Genomic DNA, 23,182 nt, shown 5'->3' on the forward strand with positions numbered 1-23,182 from the left:
TCAGTCCCTTTGTCCCTACCCCCACATCATCCCTGATCCTTCCTTTTCCAACCCAGCCTGCTGCCAACCTCCAACAAGGGACCACCAAAGGTCTCGAGGCCCAGTTCTCTCCCCTCCCTCCACCTCCTTCAGGGGCCTTGGTATAGGCAAGGTGAAGGTCTGCATTGGAGCATGGTGTCTGGGAGTAGAGCAAGTCAGCAACCATCTCTGCCCTGGGCTAGCAACACCACAGGGAGTTTAGTGGCAATTTGGAGATGGTCCCTCATCCATCCCCAATCCTAGTACCAGGCAAGTTCCTGAAAGGAGGCTGAAAATCTTTAGGGGTTGCCCTTCACTATTGATTAGGGCAGAAGACACAGGAGAGGAGGAGAATGACTACTATGCCCTGCTAGGGCTTCACATGTTTATTCTGCGTTGGGTCCCCAAAATTACATAGCTGTCACTGTCCTTAAAGGAATGTATATTTTTTTAACATTGAAAAACAAATGCTAACAAGCTGCTATTACCTGAACTAATACTTTAAACTTCTTCCAGATAAATTCTGTATCTGCTGGCATTAGCATTCTGGCCTCACATTCATACATTATTAACTATTTGGGGATGAAAGTGTAAACAAATAAAAAAATTCAGTCATATCAACAAAGAGACTATATATAACACTACACTAAAGATATTCTATCGTATGGAACCATATGGTATTTCTATTTTAAAAATTGAGGGAGAGAAATGGGCCAGTTGGAATAATTCTAATATTTTCCTTGTCCTTACTTTCTCTTCTATACTAAAGCTCTGTTCTGGTAGTTAGCACTGACAGGAAAGCCTGTTGGAGATTAGTTTATTTTACAGACTAAGCAGCCTAAAGCTTTCTTTCTTTCCACTATTTTTCCTTGAGGAAATAGGCTGCAAGCTGTATTTTCTGGTCTCAGCAAGAGTGCTCAATCCATGATATTTAAGAAATAGCATGCATCCTTTCATATCTCAGAGGAAACTCAAAGATTCACATGCTTTCTCTCTTCTTTCTTCCTTTTCTCCAATGCTTAGCTGGATGGACTTGTTCAGGCAAAATTAGAAGTACTAGGGGAAGTTGTTTTGATGACCCCATTCGTCTAGTTCCCAAATCTGTCTTTTCTACCTCAACTCCTTTTCCACACTACTGTCTGGGTGACAATTTTAAAGACAAATATAATCCTCTCACTCGTGTAGTTATAAACCTAGTGAGTCTCTAATACTTAAAAGAATCTGTTACTACTAACAGAACCCATCTTTCCCCTGCATTTGGGAATCCTGGAGCAACCTGCTATAAAGCAAGCAGAGCATAGAGGATTGTATTCATTGCATTATCTCTCACACACACACACACACACACAAACACACACACAGACACACACACACACACACTGCATAGGAGTTAGGCAAGGCCACAGTCCAAACCTAACTCCAAGAGAAAAGCTTTCACAAAAACATCACAAACAATCTACCCAATTTTGTATTCCTCCTCCAAAATCCATGGAACAAAAAGGTTAAAGGAGAGATTTCTAACTATCCTTTCAATATCAGAGAACTTTAAACTTTAAGCATATACTTTAGTGGAACCCAGTCCCTCAGTAGGAATACTAGAAATAACATAGGCCAATTAGCTGGAGACAGGAGACAGGACAAAGAAAAGCTTCTGGGTAAGAGTCTGGAAGTCAGGTATCCAGCCTGTAGTAGGACACAGAGAGTGTGAGATGCAGAGCGGACAGTAAGGGAATCAGCAGCCATCATAGTCTGCTAGGGACACCCCAAGGGAAATCTCCTTGGTAGTTCCATGGTAACAGCCATCACACTCCATTATACTCACATGCTTAATTGTCTTTCCCCCTTACTAGGCTCTGAGTGCCTTCGGGGCAAGGACTCTCCTTACCTCTTTCTGCCCTAATGCCCATGGTAAGTATAAAGCCTCTACCCCCAACCATAGTAGAGGGGCTTGAGAACATGCATCTTCAACTGAAATTTGGACCATTGGCTTTTTTAAAGACTGATCCCCACCCCAGAGAATCAAAATCATATTAACAGTGCCCTTTCCTTTTCAGTTTCTCAACTGTCAGTCCTAAAAGCAGAACGGTTTATCTGTGGTACCTAGAATAGGGCCTGGGCATGAGCATAATCAATGCAGGTTAGCTCTACTCCCCTTCTCAGAAGGGTATCACCCAGCATGTGGAAGAAACATTAACTTCTCTTAATTAGGACTACCCCTCTAAATTACCAAATTGTAGCACCCTTCAGTCAGGAGAGATGGAGGCTTGTGGTCTCTAAGTAGAACTCAGTAGCCTCAGCCAATTCAATAGCCCCACTGCCATGCATGATCTCTCACCTGGAGCCTTGTCAGTCCCTGATGAACAAGCTAACATATTTCATTGTCAGTCAGTCTCCAACTGCCTCACCCTACCTGAGACAGCTGACTCTGAAGACTAGGATGAATGGGGCTTCAGTGTGTAACTCCCACTTCCTCATGATTTCTGCCAGAAATATCTATATAGACCAACTGTCCAATTTTCCACGATCCACATCACAACTGGGGAACATTCTACCTGCCGTCTGTCACCTCCTTTCTGTCAGATTTCTCACAAGGCGAAGGGAACTGATTGTGCTTTTAGATACAAATTACACTGATATTGGTAATAAAATACCTGACTGAGTGGCATGACTTAATAAATGCAGCCTGTTCACGATAACCATGTTGCATAAGATAGAGTGGCAGTAATCTATCAGGAATAGTGGGCCCCGCCTGCCTGTCTGACTGCCTGCTCCCAACATGGAGCTGATCTCGGTGGCCCTTGCAGTAGTGACTTTTGTTTCTATCCCACACATCTGTTTCCTCAGGAGTACGAATGTCATGGGGGTGGCAAAGGCTAAGCCATGATGTGCAGTGGGAAGCACATCTACTATGGAGCCAGAGAGACTTGAGTAAAGATCTCCACTCTGATTCCCGATTGTAGGGTGCACCTAGGCAATTCACTGGTCCTTTCTAAGCCTCAGTTTCTTCAATGTGTCATATGAATTTTACAATAAGAACCTTTGATGTTTCTTATGGGGTTAGAAATGAGGTATGTTAAGCATTTGGCTTGCTACCGATCATCCGTAAGAAGCAGTCAGTAGCAGAACGTGAGAAGTCATATATACCAACTCTCTTTCCATTTCCTCCAACAAAAGACTACAACTGGATCATTATTGTTGTTGCTATTGTTTTTTAAATAATTTTAGTGGATTATTTGGGAGTGTAGCAGGTTTTTCCACAGTGAGCTAAGAAGGATTAAAATGGAGGGGTAATATCTACTTGTGGAACAAAATTCCCTTTACTTTAGCTCATTCAGATTACCTTTTCTACAAACAGAAATAAGGAAAATGGGAATTTTAACAGTAGAATGCAGTTCTCACATAGATAAGGATATTGCTAAAAGCCTGGAAGATCATTAAGACTTAACAGAACCCTAGCAACCAACTTTTCCTGTCACTCTCTCAGCAATCAGCTCCATTGGCTCTAGTACACCGCCATTAGTCACTCAACACTGTCCTTCTCCAGTTCATCTGCTTTTGTTGTTACAATTGCCACTGTTATGATGTCCCCCTCCTAGACATCTCGAGCTTTCTGCCTATACTGAGCTTCTGCTTACTCAAGGCTCCTACAGCTTCATGACTTCTACTGTTTCATGAAACCCGTTTACATCTCTCATGATGTCCTCTTTGTGTTCTCTGCCTCCACTGGCAGTTGTTGACTCTACATTTCTTGTTCAAACTCCCCAGTGGAGAAAGACTTTATAGTTCACTTTATTAGTGTCAAAACTGATCAGAGTTAGGAACAGTTCTTACACCAGGCTACCACATAGGCTGCTGACCAGCCTCAACTCCGATACCGACCCCTTTTCTAATCAATTATGGCCAGGACCTCAGAACCAAAATTCTACATATGCTGTACATGGGAACCCCCTAGGGCTGCTTCTATCCATAGCAGCCTGCAGGCTTGGTGAGCAGTCAACGCAACAGATTCCTCTTCAAAACATCTCTTTCTTTGGGTATTTTCATTCCAGAATAAAACAGAGAATTAATTACTGCTCCAGAGATGGTACTTATTATACAGGATTTCTTGTTTCAGAAATTTCAGAGTAATCAGAATAACAAAGCACCATACCTAAACCATGTTCTTTGGAACAGAAAGATTTTCTATCACAGAAAACTTTGTATTTATTTCCAAACGCAACAAAGCTAATACAGAATTCATTTTGAGAGTTTGGATAGAATGTTAATAATATTCACAAGTTAACTGGGAACATTTCAAGACACCCCCTGAAAGAATAGTTTGGTTATAAAAGCAAGGTGCGGCATCAGGCTTACTCTGATTTTTGATCCTGTATTTGGTAGCTTCTCCATTTAATAAGTACTTATGGGTCATAAATTAACAAAGAGTAACTGCTTGCTGGTTGTTTTAATACCCATGGATGATGAAAGATAGTCTCAAAATAGCTTTGGTGAGTACCAGGTGGTGATCCCTGTGAAAATTCATAAAACAATTACATTTCATGTCTGAAATTCACACCTCTAATTGTGATGTTCCACTGTTTTGTTTCTTGGCAACACACCCTTAACTCATTCCCTTGTAGCAGTAAAGACTAACAATTCAATAAAGCCAACTCTCCTTGCTTGTATGGATTAATTTCTCTCTTATTCTATCAAGAAAGAGGTGTTGGGGGAAAAAAAGGTGTGGCTATCAGGAGTCTCTTTTTTAAATGTTTGGGAGCATAATGTCATACTTTATGGCAGTTAAGGCAATTTGTATGACTTATTAAATGACAAAATGCAAAGTAACGTTGTTTCATGAATGATCATGAGGTCAGAGGACTCAAGGGTGGTATAGCAGCACTAACAATCTCGCCTATGAAATGCTGCTGTGGGCAGTTACCCAGATGTCATTCCTGCAAAGGAATCAGTCCAACAATTTCACGTCTCACACCAACTGGACCACCTATATCTGAGCAGCCCCAGTGTAGCACTTTTGTAATGTATAATGTATTGAGTCAAAGGAGTTCTTTTTTTAAAGCAACATTTAGTGAAGAGGCTTAGTAGGTACCTCCAAGATTCCTCAGGCAAAAAAAAAAAAAAAAAAAATCCTTTTGTTTAGAAGAATACACTGAAATGATCTATTTAAGGAGCTGTCTCTCCAGTTAGAAGGAGATGGCCCTTCATTTTTACTGCCTCAGCACTTAGCATAAAGTGCTAAGTAGATGGTCAGTGACAGCTTGTTGAATTAAACAGGGTGGCGTTCACCCAGCTTCGATATTTCTTATGAAGGATTGTTGATGATATTTTGAAAGCAAAGAGTGGGGTTTAGTTATACGTGACTTACTGAGATGAAAGTGTACAACTTTTTTATCATTAATATATACTCCATGTGTGCATGTGAGTGTATGTGTGTGTATGTGTGTGTGAGGAAGACTATACAGTTGGTCTGGCATCACCAGAATAATTGAGTTTATTTCGGGATTAGCCCTATTCAAAGACTGCTCTGCACTAGAATTGCCTCCAAATTTGCTTAAAATTTCCATCCTTGGCATTGCTAAGAAAGATTGTCCAACCCTTACCCCACTTCTCTCTGCCAAATGGTACTTTTCAACCTAACTTGTTACCTCAAGAACAGTTGCCTTGTGCCGTGTCTGTCATTTTCTCTGCTTTGGGAGTCTGTGTAACAGATTGAAAAGACACACAATCAAGGATCTGCATCCAAGATGTCCCAAGTCACTTCTCTAATTTGCTAAAATAAATAAGTGTAAATACTAGGTATTTAGTAGGAATGTTGTACAGATTAAATGAGATAATGTATATAATCACTTAATGCAGCTTTTGGCACATAAGGCTTTTTTTTTTTTTTTTTTTTTTTTTTAGATGGAATCTCGCTCTGTCACCCAGGCTGGAGTGCAGTGGCATGATCTCAGCTCACTGCAACCTCTGCCTCCTGGGTTCAAGTGATTCTGCTGCCTCAGCCTCCCGAGTAGCTGGGATTACAGGCATGCGCCACCATGCCCGGTTAATATTTTTGTATTTTTAGTAGAGACAGAGTTTCACCATGTTGGCCAGGCTGGTCTTGAACTCCTGACCTCCAGCGATCCACCTGCCTAGGCCTCCCAAAGTGTTGGAATTACAGGCGTGAGCCACCGTGCCCAGCCCATAAGCCCTTTAAAAGCAGTAGCTATTTCTATTACATTTTTTTAACGTTATTTTCTTCTAGAACATTTCAAATTATGTATAATGGTGTTGAATACCTTTCTGCTCTTTGTTCTGATGGGATGAGGACAGCAATGAAGCCACTTCATTCACTCAGATGCTTCATTAGTATCTGAACAACAACAAAAAAAGAAACAGAATTTCTCCCAGACAGAGACCACCTAATACTTTTTCTGAAATATTAAATACATCCCCCACTCCCAACCTGTAACTACTTCAAACTCAGCATGGCATGGGCTATACTTTCAAGGTCTTGTCAAATGGGATTATTAACTGTCACATAATTGTTTAAATTACAGATCAGAAGGAAAGGTCTTGAGTTCTGTGTGAATCTTAGGGAAAGCAAGTCAAGTTCTTTTTTTAAAATCAATGTAAACCCCAAATTCCAAGGAACAGGATTAGCAAATATTTCCTTAGGCACATATTAATCAAGTGCTCATTCTGTGTAAACTGCTGTGTTGGATCTTTCCCTGATGCCCCAGACTGAGTCAAATTCCCTTTCTGTATCCCACAGACACCAGATTATATCTGAAATAGCCTATCACTGCATCAAAACTGCCCGTTTACTCATCTGACATATCCTTATGTGACACCAACTCTTGTAACCATCCTCTACTTACTCAACTCTCTGTATTAACTATTTATCTCTGTAGCATGCTGACTGAGAACCACTGCAACTAAACGCTTAGGATTTGTAGGCTGCTCAAACTATGTTCATGCATTTTTTGCTCCCAATGGTTAGGATATAAATTTGCCAAGCATCAGTGATGTTTGTTACAAAATCTCTTTTTGCTTGTTATATGTGTTATTGTAATCATGTCATTTAACTATGATTATAAACCCATTAACTATGGGTGCAAAAAGATGCTATACACACACACACAAATAAAATACCTAGGAATACATCTAACCAAAGCAGTAAAAGAGCTCTACAAGGGCAACTACAAAACACTACTGAAAGAAATTAGAGATGACACAAATAGAAAAACATTCCAGGCTCATGGATTAGAAAAATTATTATTATTAAAATGACCATACTGCCCAAAGCAATCTACAGATTCAACACTATTTCCATCAAACTACCAACATCATTTTGCACAGAATTAGAAAAAAAAATTCTAAAATTCATCTGTAACCGAAAAGAGCCTGAATAGCCATAAACAATCCTAAGCAAAAAGAACAAAGTCAAACGTAGCACATTACCTGACTTCAAACTATACTATAAGGCTATACTAACCCAAACAGCATAGTACTAATACAAAAAAAGGTACATAGATCAGTGGAAGAGAACAGAGGACCCAGAAATAAAGCTGCACACCTACAACCATCTGATCTTCTACAAAGCAGACAAGAATAAATAATGTGGCAAGGACTCCCTATGTGCTAAATGGTACAGGATTAACTGGCTAGCCATATGCAGAAGAATGAACTAGACCCCCACCTTTTATCATATACAAAAATTAACTCAACACTCAATTAACTTAACACTTAAATGTAAGACCTCAAGCTATAAAAAATCCTAGAAGAAAATCTAGGGAATACCATCTTGGACATTGGCCTTGGCAGAGAATTTATGACTAAGTCCTCAAAAGCAATTGCAACAAAAGCAACAGTTGATGAGTGAGACCTAATTAAACTAAAGAGCTTCTGCACAACAAAAGAAACTATCAACAGAATAAATAGCCCACAGAATCTATTTGCAATATTGTGGAGAAAGTATTAGCAAATCATGCATCTGACAAAGGACTAATATCTAGAATCTATAAGGAACTTAAACAACCCAACAAACAAAAACCAAATAACCTTATTAAAAAGTGGGCAAAATACCTGAACATACACTTCACAAAATAAGACATACAAGCAGCCAACAAATATATGAAAAAATGCTCGACATCACAAATCATCAGAAAAGCACAAATCAAAACAATCTCATACTAGTCAGAATGGTTATTGTTATAAAGTCAAAGAACGTCAGATGCTGGCAAGACTGCAAAGAAAAGGGAACACTTATATATTGTTGGTGTCAGTGTAAATTAGTTCAGTCACTGTGGAAAGTTTGGAGATTTCTCAGAGAACTAAAATAGAACTATCATTTGACCCAGCAATCTCATTACCAGGTATATACCCAAAGGAATATAAAGCATTCTATCATAAAGACACATGCACTTATATGATCATTGCAGCACTATTCACAATAGCAAATACATGAAATCAACCTAGGTGTCCATCAACAATTGACAAGATTTTTTTAAAATGTGGTACATATACACCATGGAATACTATGCAGCCATAAAAAGTGAATGGAATTGAAATCATGTTCTTTGCAGCAACATTGATGCAGCTAAAGACCATCATCCTAAGAAAATTAGCAAAGAAACAAAACCAAATACTGCATGTTCTCACTTATAAGTGGAAGCTAAACATTGGATACATGTGGATATAAAGATGGTAACAATAGAGACTGAGGACTACTCATGGGGAGAGGACTGAAAAACTAATTATTGGGTACTATGCTCACCAACTGGGTAATAGGATCATTATGACATATGCCCATGGTGTATCACGCCATATGCCCATGCAACAAACCTGCATATGTACCCCCGAATCTAAAATAAACGTGGAAATTATTTTTAAAATAAATGTGTTAGTGAGCTAAAAAAAAAAGGAAAAAATATCTATTGTAGCATTATTTATATTTTTATTAATAAAAAATAACAGAAAGGGAACTGGACATAGTGCAAGGATGCAAAATGTAATCTGTCAAGGCAATTATGCTGCACCTATATAGAAAATTTTTGCAACTATTAAAAATTACTTCTAAAAAAACAACTGCTATACCAGTAAAAAGAAATGGAATGCCTTGAAAAAACTCAATGAAGGTAAGCTATCTTAAAAAGGCTACTAAATTAGCAATGAGAAAAAAATGGTTTCTAAAGACTGGGAAGAAAAAAATAAAAATTGTTAAAGATTTTATGCTTAGTTTGCTTGTCATGTACCTAAGTTTTAGCTCCACTTTAAAGAAATGGAAACTGGAAATTGTAAACAATGTGGTGTGGGTGGGGTTTATTCAAGTAGGGTAACTGCAACCTCCTATCAGCAGACTCAATCAAAGAAAAAAAACACGACTTTGCATTAAAAGATTAATGATTAAACATGCCCTTCTCTAAGTTAAAATAAAATGTTTAATGTATATATTCATCATTTTAATGATATTTTGAAAAATGTTGTTAACTAACCAAACAACCAATATAAATAACATGGTCTCACATTGCATTGGTTATACAATGTATCCAGGTTTAACATAGTGGTTAAAACATAGCACACCATTAGTAAAGCCTTGCAGAATGAAAGAAAGAATGTGGGATGGGAGAAAATAAGGCATAAATGACTGCATATTAAATGAGTTGCTTTGAGGGGTTCAAGTGAAATCCTGTTCTTAGGCTGCCAAGATGGTAGTTCAGAGAGTTGCAACACCTTAAAATTGCAACACAAGGTATGAAGAACAGTATAATTTGCTCCCTATGAAAAAGGTTTCAAGTCAAAACTTTGTTTTTCCCACCACCAGTAGGTTCGTTATCTAAACCAAACTCCTAAGAAATGTGAGAAGACTCACTTAGCCTACTTCTTCTACTGCATTTAATATTTATGCTCTTCCTCCAAATTTTTGCAAATTAGTCCATTGAGTATGCAGGGAGAGTTGGATTGTTACATATTTCCACAGCCAGCAGAAGAGAGGACAATCTAATAACTAGCAGGAGAAGGTTATTCAGACTTGACAACTTATAGCTCCAGGTGTGTCTAAGGTTAGGAAGTTTCTATTTTACGCATAATTGTTGGGATGACTATCCTACAAGAGAACAGGAAACCAAGGAAAAATAACACTGATTAAGCCCTACTGTGCCGCAAGAACTGTGCTAGTCCTTTACCTGTTTAATCCTCACAGCAACCCTATGAGGTAGGCATTGTTATCTTCATTTTACAGATGTGAAAACAGTCTCACAGAAGTTAAGCCATTTGCTCAGGATCATACAGCTAGTAAAAGGAAGGAAGTCCCTACACCTTACCCCACCTCACCTTGCTCCCCCACCTTATCCCTTGTATATTTGTGCAAGTTGGAATTGGTTTGCATAATTAAGCGCTAAGCCCACAGGAAATTCCAGAGGTTTAGAGTTTCACCTAGTCATACTGAGAGTCGAAACCTAAAGAAAGATAATATTAACTATACCCACTGTCTCTATTCTCATCATAATGCAAGCAGCATAGCTGTCTGCCACTCCAAATTATGCGAGGCGCGGAGGAGTACTTGAGTATACTGGAGGGTCCTTGTACACATTTGGGTAATTAGGACTGGGATTCTTCTAACCACTCGTTGACCAAAGCAATTCCTCTCACAGAAGATTCTGCTCACATTTTTTTTAAGGCTGCATGAAAATCATTTCCCAGGATAAGAGTTCCACCTGGAGGATGATAAAGAATCTAGGCCACCCTCCACACAATGATAAAGGAGACAAACAATACATGGCTGAATGCAGAACAAACGCTCAGAAAAAAAATGCAGAAATATAAAGATATTATAATGGTTGTTATTTATCATTTTTTAGCACTTACTAGGCATCAGAAACTGCTAGGTGTAAACCTTATAGAATTATATTTAATCCCCAATAACTATTTGAAAGGGATGCTACTATTCCCATTTTGGCAATAAGGTAACTGAGGTTTCAAAGCTAGTAATTTTTCTGAATTCATTCAGCTATTAAGTATTGAAGGGGTGATTAAAACTCAGGGGTTTTTTTGTTTTGTTTTGTTTTGTTTTGTCTTGTTTGTTTGTTTTTTTCTTAAAACAGTCATGCTCTGTCACCCAGGCTGGAGTGCAGTGGCACGATCTTGGCTAACTGCAACCTCCACCTCCCAGGTTCAAGCAATTCTCCTGCCTTAGCCTCCCAAGTAGCTGGGATTACAGGTGCCCGCCACCATGCCCGGCTAATTTTGTATTTTTAGTAGAGACGGGGTTTCGCCATGTTGGCCAGGCTGGTCTCAAACTCCTGACCTCAAGTGATCTGCCCGCCTCAGCCTCCAAAAGTGCTGGGATTACAGGTGTGAGCCACGGCACGTATCCTAAAACTCAGGTTTCTACGAACACATTTTAGACTCTTAAACAGCGTTATATATTGCATCTCTAAGCAATGCGAATATTAAAAGACTGACTAATGGGCTCAGAAACCAAAACATTATCTTTCTCCTCTTGCCCCAATTGCAGAAAACTCCCCAGCCTGGATTCTTCCTTCACCCCTTTGTGCCACTATGCTCTACCTAGAAACTATCAAGTTCCTGTTTCAAGAAATCTGACTTAACCCCATTCACATTCACGTGTAAATAAAGCGTAATTAATAAGGCTTAAGCTTTATTTATTTATTCAGATTGATTATTTAAGCTTAACAAATAAGACTTAAACAAAAATTCATTATGTCTTCACCGTGCAATTAATTATTTACATCTAAATTGAGATAAACAAGGCTTAGTATATCAATCATTGACAGAAAACTCCCATCAGATCTGAACTGGTTCTCGGTTCTCCTTCCTTCTCTGTGCCCCACACCTCAGTACTCAACTTTCTTTTTCTTTCCTCTATGCTGTCACCACCTATTCCATCCTTCAGGAGTCTTCTCCCCTAAACCCATCTTCAGAATGAAACACAATCTCCCTGGCAACCCCAGTTCTCACAAACTTTGAAAACAAATTCATGGATGGCTTGTGTTTTAAGGGTTTCCTTATGAAGTACAGTGGACAAGTAAACAGAAGGTAACAGGGGTAAAACAGTAGTTTGTATTTTCCAAGATGGCCACAGTAATATCTCTCATCCACATGCTCTTGTTCAAATGTGACCTTGGCACTGGCACTCTTTTCATTAAGTGATGGGGACTAGGTCCACTTATCTAAACCTAAGTGGATTTTATGCATGTGTGCCAATAGGGAATGGTGGAAGTGATATTATGTGACTTTCCATGCAAAAGAAATGCCATAACCTTTCTCCTTGCCTTCTTAGGATACTTGCACTTTGAACCCAGCCACCAGGCCGCAAATAATCTCAAACTACCCATGGGGGAAGATCCTATTGGAGAAGCTACAGACCAACTACGCTTTGGCTTTCTATTCTTCACACTCCTGTAGCACATTATCTAAATACAGTAACAGTTAACAGTATATTATTTATTCCTTTCTTGTCTCCCAATGGAACTGAGCTTATTGAGAATAATCCATTTTGGACCTCAGCTCATTGCCTGGTACAGAGTGCCACTTTTATTTTATTTTACTTTATTTTCATTATTTTTTTCATTATACTTTATGTTCTAGGGTACATGTGCACAACGTGCAGGTTTGTTACATATGTATCCATGTGCCATGTTGGTGTGCTGCACCCATTAACTCATTTACATTAGGCACTTTTAAAGATGTGTTTTATCATTCAAATAAAATGTCATTATTTAAAATGTGCTTATCACCAACATGGCACATAGATACATATGTAACACACCTGCATGTCATGCACATGTACCCTAGAACTTAAAGTGTAATAATAAAAAATAAAATAAAATGTGAAAATAAATAAATAAATAAAATGGGCTTATTTATTCAAAACTAAATGAAATATTAATTTGTATTGATTGGATTAAGGAAGGCTACCTGGAAAAGGTAACATTTGAACTGAGTATAGAAGAATGGGTTGAACTAGAACATTCTAAGTGGGGATTCTGTTTCAGTAAATATTCAGGGATAGTAAAGTGATGGGAATTATAGATCAGCAAAATACATGGAGAAGTAGAAGTATACAGCACATGAGAAATAGTGAGAGATGACTCATGTAGAAATTTAAACAAGTCTTTGGAATTTCGACTTTATTTACTGGCATTTGGAAAACACTGACAGGTTCTAAGAAGGAGAATGTAGATATGTTCTCTCTAAGCCAGACCTCCTTTTAGATCCCTGGTTCATAACATATGTGCTGATACAACTAATCAAATTTTACATAAATGTTTGGACATCCTTCTTCCATACCTAATATTCAGTGATGTTGAGATTCCTCGTCAAAATCAGGTTCTCAGGTAGAGAAGTGCTAACTCCTTGACCTTCTTCTCTGGGTGGTGCATAGAGGTAACTGGCAGCTTATGACAAGTTCCCCATGTCCCAGTGCAATGGAGCTCCACATGCAACACCAGCCAGCCCTCGTATAGCTCTCTCAGCAAAACTAATGTGATGAAAGAATCATTATCCAGAGAGAAGTAGGAGAATTATTAATTCCAGCAGCACCTCAAACAGTGCTTTACAAAGAATCCTTGCCAAACAGCCTGAAGCTGATGTTTCTTTGACAAGTGCACGTTTGGATCTGCTTCCTTTACTTGTGGCTCTAAAGGTAAACATTGTGTAATATTTAGCATAATTTCTAAACAATATAATAGGATAACTACTAAAAGCAGATCCCTCTACTAGGTCAATTCATGCATAATTCATCAAACATGTAGTGAAGACCTATGTGCCACCCATTTTATAAACACTATTTCATTTAATTATATCTTTATAATCAGGAGAAATGAGTCAATTATACTACATGTTTTATAGATGATGAAGCTTAAGAACATTTAGTAATTAGGCCAAAGCTAGTTTCAAACACCATCTAACAATTTTTTTCCTTCGTTACCCAGTTCTGTCTCTCTATAAATGATAGAAACTGGCTTGATATTAGGAGTAAAAAATTGAGTAAGATGCCATCCCTGCTCTCAAGGGCCTTATAAAATATGTGGGAGATGATATATAAACCAAGAAGAATGAATTAAAGGCCAAATATAAATACTTATAAAATAGAGTAGGAACATAAAAAGGAAGTAATTACTTGTAGTCACAGGAATCTAGGAAGGCCTTATAAAGGAGAAAACCTAGAATAGATTTTTATGAATGAACAAAATTTTGATTGATGGTAACAAGACACACTAAGAACACCATCACAGGAATTACTAGCTGGGACTGGGCTGTCAGACTGACCTGAGTCCAACAGAAATCTAAGAATCAATTCTAGACATTGATGTTATTGGGTAGATAGCTAAAGAGATATATTTATTATATATAAAATACAAAATGAAATATTAAATTAAAACTAAGAAAAAGGTACCATTGGCATGGAGTAGCAAATTAAAAAATTCAAACTTAGCAAACCCAAAGCATCAATTTATAATAACAAGTTTTAAAGAAAATGACATGACTAAGTTTCCTTTGTTCTGGGAATGCAAAAATCTCTTAATGTAATTTACCAAGTAAAACAGTCCAGGAGAAAAACCCAAGCCATTTAAATATATACAGAAAATTTTCATTAAATTCAATATTCCTTCTTGAGTATAACACTCAGTAAATTAGGATTTTCCCTAAGGTGATAAAGAATATCTATCAAAAAACATAAAAATTAAAAAAATAAAAAGCCCACAGCAAACAAACTCAATGTTAAAGTAAATTAAAACGGAGACTGGGCCTGAAGAAGCCCTGAGTCAGACAAAGTCAGTTAGGCCTCACAAATACCTTAACCTTGCTTAAATTGCAAATATAAGTAAAAGCTAACTTGTGCCATTGCTTACAAATGCCTTTGTTAGAGAAAAACCAAACATAAGCTCATCCAGTCGGAAGCATCCAACAAACTTATGATTACTAAGTAAGGACTTTCCAATGGGACAGACCAAATAAGGCAACTGTATAACTGTAGCCTAACCAATCAAATACTTCCTTTGCTTTACTTTCTTTTTTGTCCTATAAAAGTCTCCCCCTTGTACTCCTTAGAGGAGCTCCCAAACCACTCTGGTTTGGAGCTGCCAGATTCATGAATAACTATTTGATCAAATAAACTCTTTAAAATGGTATTGTCCCTCAGTTTATTTTTAACAATGGCAAAACGTTAAATGCATATCCATTTAATATTAAGGATATAACAAGGATGCCCATTATTTCTGCTTCTCTTTTACAGTGCACTTGAAGTACTATCCAGCATAATGAAAAAAGAAAATATAAATAAATAAAACGTGCTCAGAATTGCACTGAAATGAAAGAAACAAAACTATCATGTTTTTTGTAGTGGATATGATTACCCACTTAGAAAACCCAAAAGAAACTTCAGACAGATTAGCAGATTAAATATTCTACTAATTCTAGAAAAACAGAACTATGCCAAACTCTTTTAATTAAAATCAATATTGTAAACTCAATTTTCTCCAAAATTAAAAGCCAAATTTCAATCAAGTCTCAGCAGATTTTTATGTAATTTTGACAATGTAATTCTTAAACGTACTTGGAAAAACAAAGGCAGAGAATTATTATTCAAGAATACTATATGAAAACATATAACAGAGTTAATATTGCAGACTAGTGAGAAAGTGTGGGCACTAATTCCTTAAACAAGACATATGAACTACAAATCATATAGGGTATTATCAATAAATTTGATTACATCAGAATTTAAAACTTCTTTTCATCAAAAAAATTCTATGAAGAGAATAGAAGAAAAACCATAATCTGGAAGAAAAATTTATAGAAGCAAAAAGCAAAAAAGAGGCATTTATTCAGAATGTATTTGGTTGAACCATACAAAACTGTCATTCTTATAGGTCAAAAAGAGATCAAATATTGATGATTCATTTGATCTAAACTGCTCTAAATAATTTTATAGATCACTAAGAAAAAGATAAGCAACCCTACAGAAAAATGAATAATAGGCATAAACCAACATTTCACAGAGGTGGAAAAGCTGGCCAATCAAAATTGTACAAGCAATAAGCATCAGAATAGGAAAATATAAATTAAACTGAGAATAATACACAATTTCATATCCATTCGATTGGCAGAAATTATAAATTCTGACAATACCCAGAAAGCCAGGGTGGTTCAGGAATTGCTGAAGATACGGAGCTAAGAAATTCAGGTTTCGGAATAAAAGCTTTTATTCAGGATTTTATTCCATCTTGTAATCAATTGGCATTAGTGCTCCTTACCCATCTTAATACCTGCTACATCAAGGCAATAGCAAGAAGAGAAGGCATTCCTGGGCATTATTCTACAGAGCTGGACTCCTGCAACCTGTGCAATGTTCAGATTTGCTCACAGACCACAGAAATAATAAAAACAAATTTGTTGGGACACTAGTTTAAACAGGAAGCCTACATTTTAGGGCAGTGGTCCTCAAACTTCAGCATGCACCAGAACCACCCGTAGGACTTCACATATTACTCAGCCCCACCCTCAGAATTTCTGATACAGGAAGTCTGTAGTGGGGCCAATAATTTGCATTTCTAACAAATCCCCAGGTGATGCTGATGCGACTAATCTGGGAACCACCCTTTGAGAGCTATTGCTTTAGAGAATAAACTTTTATCTATTGTAAGCTCAGAAGAAAGGAAGGAGTGATGTGATGGAAGGGAAGTTGGCCTTTATTTAAGGTTCACTATATACCAGGTAGTGTGCTTTTAAATAAATTACTTCTGTTAATAATCACAATACAATAGCCAGGATATGGAATCAAACTAAGTGTTCCTTAACAGCGGAATGAATAAAGAAAATGATATATATATACACACATATATACACAATGTGTGTGTGTATGCGTGTGTGTGTCTGTGTATCTATATGTGTGTGTGTGTATATATATGGTGTGTGTGTATATATATGGAATACTATTTGGCCTCTAAAAAGAAGGAAATTCTGTCATTTTTGAAAACTTTCCTGAACCTGAAGGACATTATGTTGTTAAGTGAAATGAGGCAGGCACAGAAAGACAAATACATGATTTCACTGATGTGTGGAATCTTTAAAAGTAGAGCTCACAGAAATACAGAATAGAATGGTGGTTACCAAGGGCTGGTGGGGACCTGGGCAGGGTTGGAGAGATGATGGTCAAAAAATACAGAAGTTCAGTTAGACAGAAGGAATACATTTAAGAGACCTGTAGTACAACATGATGACCAGAGTGAATAACAATGTATTGTATTTTGAAAATCAGTAAAACAGTAGATTCTAACTGTTCCTGCTACAAAAAATAAGTGAGATAATGCATATGTTAATTAGCTCTATGGAGCCATGCCACACTGTATACATATTTCAAAACATCATGTTGTACATAATAAATACATAAATTTTATCAATTAAAAATAATAAAATATTAAAGAAAATAGTCACAGCAAATCCATAAAGTAGGTGTTGTTATTCCCACTTCACAGATAAGTGAACTAAAGCTCTCAAAGGTTAAGAATTTTACCCAGTATTCCCCAGGTAACATATGACAGAGGGAAGATTAAAATGCAGTTCAATCTGATTACAGTCTTAATACTCTTCAATGAGATAAAACACTTCTGCTATTGGTTTCACTGATATAAGACGTGAGTGGACCATAGTCGCCTGACAGTCAACACACATATAAGTTGGATGTGTACAACCAATATAAGAAAGATAGAGGTGCCATACCAGGCCTAAAAAGCCTTCTTAATATCCTACTGAAGAGTGAGAAAGAACACTGTAGATACTCTTTTATATTTTTCAGTTTTATAGACAACTATTAACATACAAGTATGCTTACTTAAGCTATACACATATTGAGTACAATTCATCTCAGTATACGTCAACTTCTTAGCAAATTTTTATGCTGTTCCTATAGTATTGAAAATAAAGAATTGCAAGAGAAGTTATTAAGAAGATATCCTCAACAGAGTAGACCGAACATCTTTACCCAGTCCCTCTCTGGTTGGACCACTGTCTCATCAGAAAATTAAAACAGGCTGGGTGTGGTGTCCCATGCCTGTAATCCCAGCACTTTGGGAGGCCGAGACAGGTGAATCACTTGAGGTCAGAAGGTTGAGACCAGCCTGGACAACAAAGTGATATCCCATCTCTACTGAAAATACAAAAATAAGCTGGGTGTGGTGGCACGCGCCTGTAGTTCTAGCTACTCGGGTGGCTGAGGCAGGAGAATCGCTTGAACCCTGGAGGCAGAGGTTGCAGTGAGCTGAGATTGTCACTGCACTCCAGCCTGGGTGGGCAGAGCGAGACTCCATCTCAAAAAAAAAAAAAAATTAAAACAACACTTGTTTTTAATATCTAATGTTTCTACGACCATAGGTGCTATAGAATGCAACAAGAAGCGGCTGCTTTGCTATATTCCTCAGACTCTTAAAGCTCGAGAAGAAAAACCTCCCTGGATTTTTGAAGTGATAACTGACCATTTCTAGATAGGATTGTCAGTATGCACTGTACATGTGACTATCATTTCAGAACAGGCAAGGCATGAAACAATGTAAACATTTATTGCTATTTAAGCTTTATGTTAACATTGCTTACATCTCTGCAACTCTACAAAACCTCAAAGGACCACAAAAGCTCTGCTCAGCTTGGCCTGCTGGCTAGCATGAATAACTGTCTACCTCCATTACTCTTTAAAGTAGCGGAAAAAAAAAAAAAAAAAAAAAAAAAAACCCACACCTTCCTCTGCGGACAAAACCCAGACTTATAATGAAGCACAAATCAACAAATTGCTACTCTGTGCAATTTATCTAGACTGCCATAAGAGTTCAAGTATAGATGCTAATATAATTAGCCAATTACACTGCCATCCATTCTTTTTAGGTCCTAATTTATTGTTCATCATAAGCCACATCAGTTTAATCAGTTTATTACAGCTTTGTTGGGGGAAGAAGTGGAGAATCACAAATATTCACATTTTAGATTTAGCAATCATCTACATTTATCCATACTTCTTTCTTCAGTGGCCTAATCAAGTTTGCAGCATAAGGTTTAGACTTGGCATAACCTATGCTTAAGATGGTAGGCTTTTCATACCTTTAGGATTAACAGTATTGTTTTCAGGCATACAGAAGAATATTGGTGATTCATCTACATAGCCCTCACAGCTTTATTCTTTCTCTTTACTAAAGGAAGTATCCTGAAAGTTAGCTAACTTCTCTTGAAAGTCAGCCAACAGCTTTTGAGAAAGAGCTATTTGGTACCTAAATGACAACTCTTTTTTTTTTTTTTTTTTCTAGACAGAGCCTCACTCTATCGCCAGGCTGGAGTGCAGTGGCGCGATCTTGGCTCACTGCAACCTCTGCCTCCTGGCAATTATCGCGATTATCCTGCCTCAGCCTCCCGAGTAGCTGGGACTACAGGCATGTGCCACCATGCCCAGCTAATTTTTGTATTTTTAGTAGCGACGGGGTTTCACCATGTTGGCCAGGATAGTCTTGATCTCTTGACCTTGTGATCCACCTGCCTTGGCCTCCCAAAGTTCTGGGATTATAGGCGTCAGCCGTAGTGACAACTCATTAAACACATAAATTGGTCACTGCTAATTCCCACTTTAAGATTTCTATTATCTATTTTAGCAGTTTCTATTTCCTCTCATTGCATTGCCTGGTATGTGTCAATCATTCTTCTGGAAACATCATTTTTTTTCATTTCAATTAAATAAATTATTATTTTATTTAAGTGCCTAATTGTTTATTTAGATGCCTTCAAAACACTGGATGGCAATGCAGTATTCTGAAGGCATCTAAATAAATAATTAGGATCCAAATTTAAATAATTAGGAATTCAAAAGTAAGCTAAAATTCAACCACCCAGTAGTGATATTGATACAAATAATTCAACAGAGTTAACAATTAAGTGATTAAATAACCTCTATATGGACAAGTTTATACATCTTCAGGCAATATAACAGTCCAGTAACTATCCTGCTTGGTGGCTGACATAATTGTTTATCTTAATTTTGAGATGCATCTCAACCACAGAGACATTAATGAGTAGGAAGAAGCATCTTGGTGTCAAGAGAATACTACAATAATAATGGTTGTCATTTACTGATCACTACATGAAAGACAATGTATAACCTTAGAATAGAAGTATTATACCTTTATTGCAGATGATAAAACTCAGGTCCAGAAAGGTTAGGGAATTTTTCTGAGTCCAACAAATAAATAACAGGGCTTTAAAACATGGTGTTAACAAAATATCTATGATTCTCTTTTCACTACACCTGTATTTCCCTAATCTGAGAGCCTGCATGTGAGGATGACTTCAGAGTATGGGTGTTTTCCAGATGGGAAGGCCTGGTCATCCTTCCTACTCAGTTAGCCAACAGCAAATCAGGGTTTAGGAACCACTAGATTGAATTATACTGATAGTTGTCTGTTTATACTTTCTCACACATTTGTTATAATCCAGAAGTCTCATTCCACTAACTTTGAAGGCTTAGTTATTTAAAACATAGGATAACAAAGAAAAATGTTGTCACAATCTTGAGTATGGTATGGATGTACATGAATTTACAATAACTTTGACCCATGCAATGAGTCCTTCAAATTACCTTTCAGATTTTGAATATAACATTCAAATTACCTTTCAGAATTGAATGCTTAATCACAGGTAAACACCATATCCCTTGAGTGCTCTTTTCAAAACATATGACCAAATAAAAATAAAATAAAATAACATATAAAAAGGAAGTCTAAGTTATTTGTTCCAGGTCATGTACCAGGAAGTGGAGGATCCAAAAATAGATCTGTCTAACAAAGCAGCCATGACCTTTCAAGGAGAACAGACTGCCTTATTATATCTCCTTAAGTCAATCAAACTGATGAACATAGAGATTAAAATCTACATAAAATTGTAGCTATGAAATTCAGAATACATTAGAATGAAGTACATTATATATGAGAAATGCAAGGATGGTTTAAAATCAGGAAATTCATTAAAGTAATTCACTACAATACAAGATTAAAAGAGATATGCCAGTAGAGAGATGTCAAAAACTTCAGGAAATTTAAAAATATTCACAGCAACAAGCTAAATACTCAATGGTAAGAAAAAGTTTGCAGATTATCATCTATCCACTTGACAAGTATAAGATATCATGAAAAATTGTCTTTATGGAAACTGTATCTAGAAAATGCTTATTATATATATAATTGTACATAAAATTACAATTATACAAGAGGTCCAGCATAGAAGAAGAGATTGAGAAATGCAAACCAAAATGCTAAAAGTGATATAATGTGCAAGCATTGTGGGTATTTTTTCTTCCTTTCAAGTTTTTGTTTCCAAAATTTTTTTTTCTTTCTTTTGAGATGGAGTCTTGCTCTGTCACCCAGGCTGGAGTGCAGTGGTGCTCTCAGCTCACTGCAACCTCCACCTCCTGACTTCAAGCAATTCTCCTGCCTCAGCCTCCCGAGTAGCTGGGATTACAGGCATGCACCATCACGCCCCACTAACTTTTTGTTTGTTTGTTTGTTTGTTTGTATTTTTAGCAGTGATGGGGTTTTGCCATGTTGGCCAGGCTGGTCTCGAACTCCTAACCTCAAGTGATCCACCTGCATTGGCTTCCCAAAGTGTTGGGATTACAGGCATAAGCCACCACTCCTGGCCCAGTATTTCAAAATGAAAAATATAGTCTAATATAAACAAAAGTTTTTTCATCATAACATAAATAATGTGTTGAAGCTACTTTCATCTTTTTTTCTGACCACTTGTTTTTATTTTCTTCTTCATCTCAGGGCAATTTGGCATATCAAGGATCCATGTTTCCCAAGAATTATAAATATTTCATTTTGCACATTGCCTGTTTCATACCTCATCAAGGGATGGCATGAGGTGTAACAATTGTTTACATGTACTGTTTTCAATAGTGGTCACGTAGAGAACAGCATTTTATCTACCATTCATACATTCTGAATGTAAGATTTGCCAACTTTCTCTTGGATGGGAAAAGATCTTAATTAGAAGAGATTAAATTGATTTCCTTTTCTCATTTTAAAGCTCAAACTTCCTATGACCTCATGACCTGTAGAATACAAGCTAACATATTGTATGTTTCTACATGCACCACTCAGCCTGTCTTTTGCAAAAACTAGAGAAATTTTTTTCAATTTTTTGTCTAATTTAAACTTGAAACAAAGGATATCACCCATGGATTATACATTTATGCCCTCACACTAAGGAATCCCAGCTACTTATTCCATCTGGCTGGCAGGGACTCCAAGGGCCACTGGCAGTCATCATGTCCCAGCCTTCATTATTTAACTTTATTCCAGCCTTCTACTCTCTAGCTCCATCTAGTTTCTCTCCTTTCTCCCTAATTTTTATCTATAATCCTAATTGACTCCAAAAACCAACTTTCAGAGGTAGCATCATATCTTGGAAAGTATGAGAATTCTCTAGCCACACAGACAGAAGTTTGGCTACTTACTAGCTGTGTGAGCTGGGCAAGTTGTGTAATCTCTCACAATACCATCAAGGATACCAATGTCTGCTCATACAACTGTTGTAAGAATTCTAGAAATTGGTCTGCATGAGCCTGGCACATAATGAGACTCAAATTATATACACTGAATAGTAAAATATTACTTAAATAACTGCACAACAAACAACTCAAATGGAAAAGGAACCAGATAGAAGGGGACGATGGAAAAAAATATTTGCCTATTTGTCTAGATTTTTGTTCTAAATCCTTCCTGCCACTAACTAGCTGTGTGACTTTGGAGCAAAACATTTTTCTCTACGGACACCAGTCTGGTTGTAAAGTGAGGAATCAGATTACATGATGTCTTTGACTCCTTCCTGCCTTAATTTGCTCTATTCTTTTGTTTTCTTTTTTAATCATACCAAGTGCACAGCTTTCAAATCTTGCTCAACTCTTTGAGAGAAATCCTCAGCTTTTATCTTTTCACCTGATATTTCTCAACAGCTGTCACTTCCTACACAGAGCTACAGAGAGGGCTTGTCATAGCCTCGAGCAAGCATGGGTGTTTGGCAGCCAAGGTGGAGAGCTGAGTGAACAGGGCAGATTCTCCAACCTTCCCCCTTGAATTGGGGCAGCCACACAAGGTGTTTCATCAGACACAGCTTTCTACAGCCTTTC

This window comes from Macaca fascicularis, chromosome 14, assembly GCF_037993035.2.
Source record: "Macaca fascicularis isolate 582-1 chromosome 14, T2T-MFA8v1.1".
In the NCBI taxonomy this organism is placed as follows: Eukaryota; Metazoa; Chordata; class Mammalia; order Primates; family Cercopithecidae; genus Macaca; species Macaca fascicularis.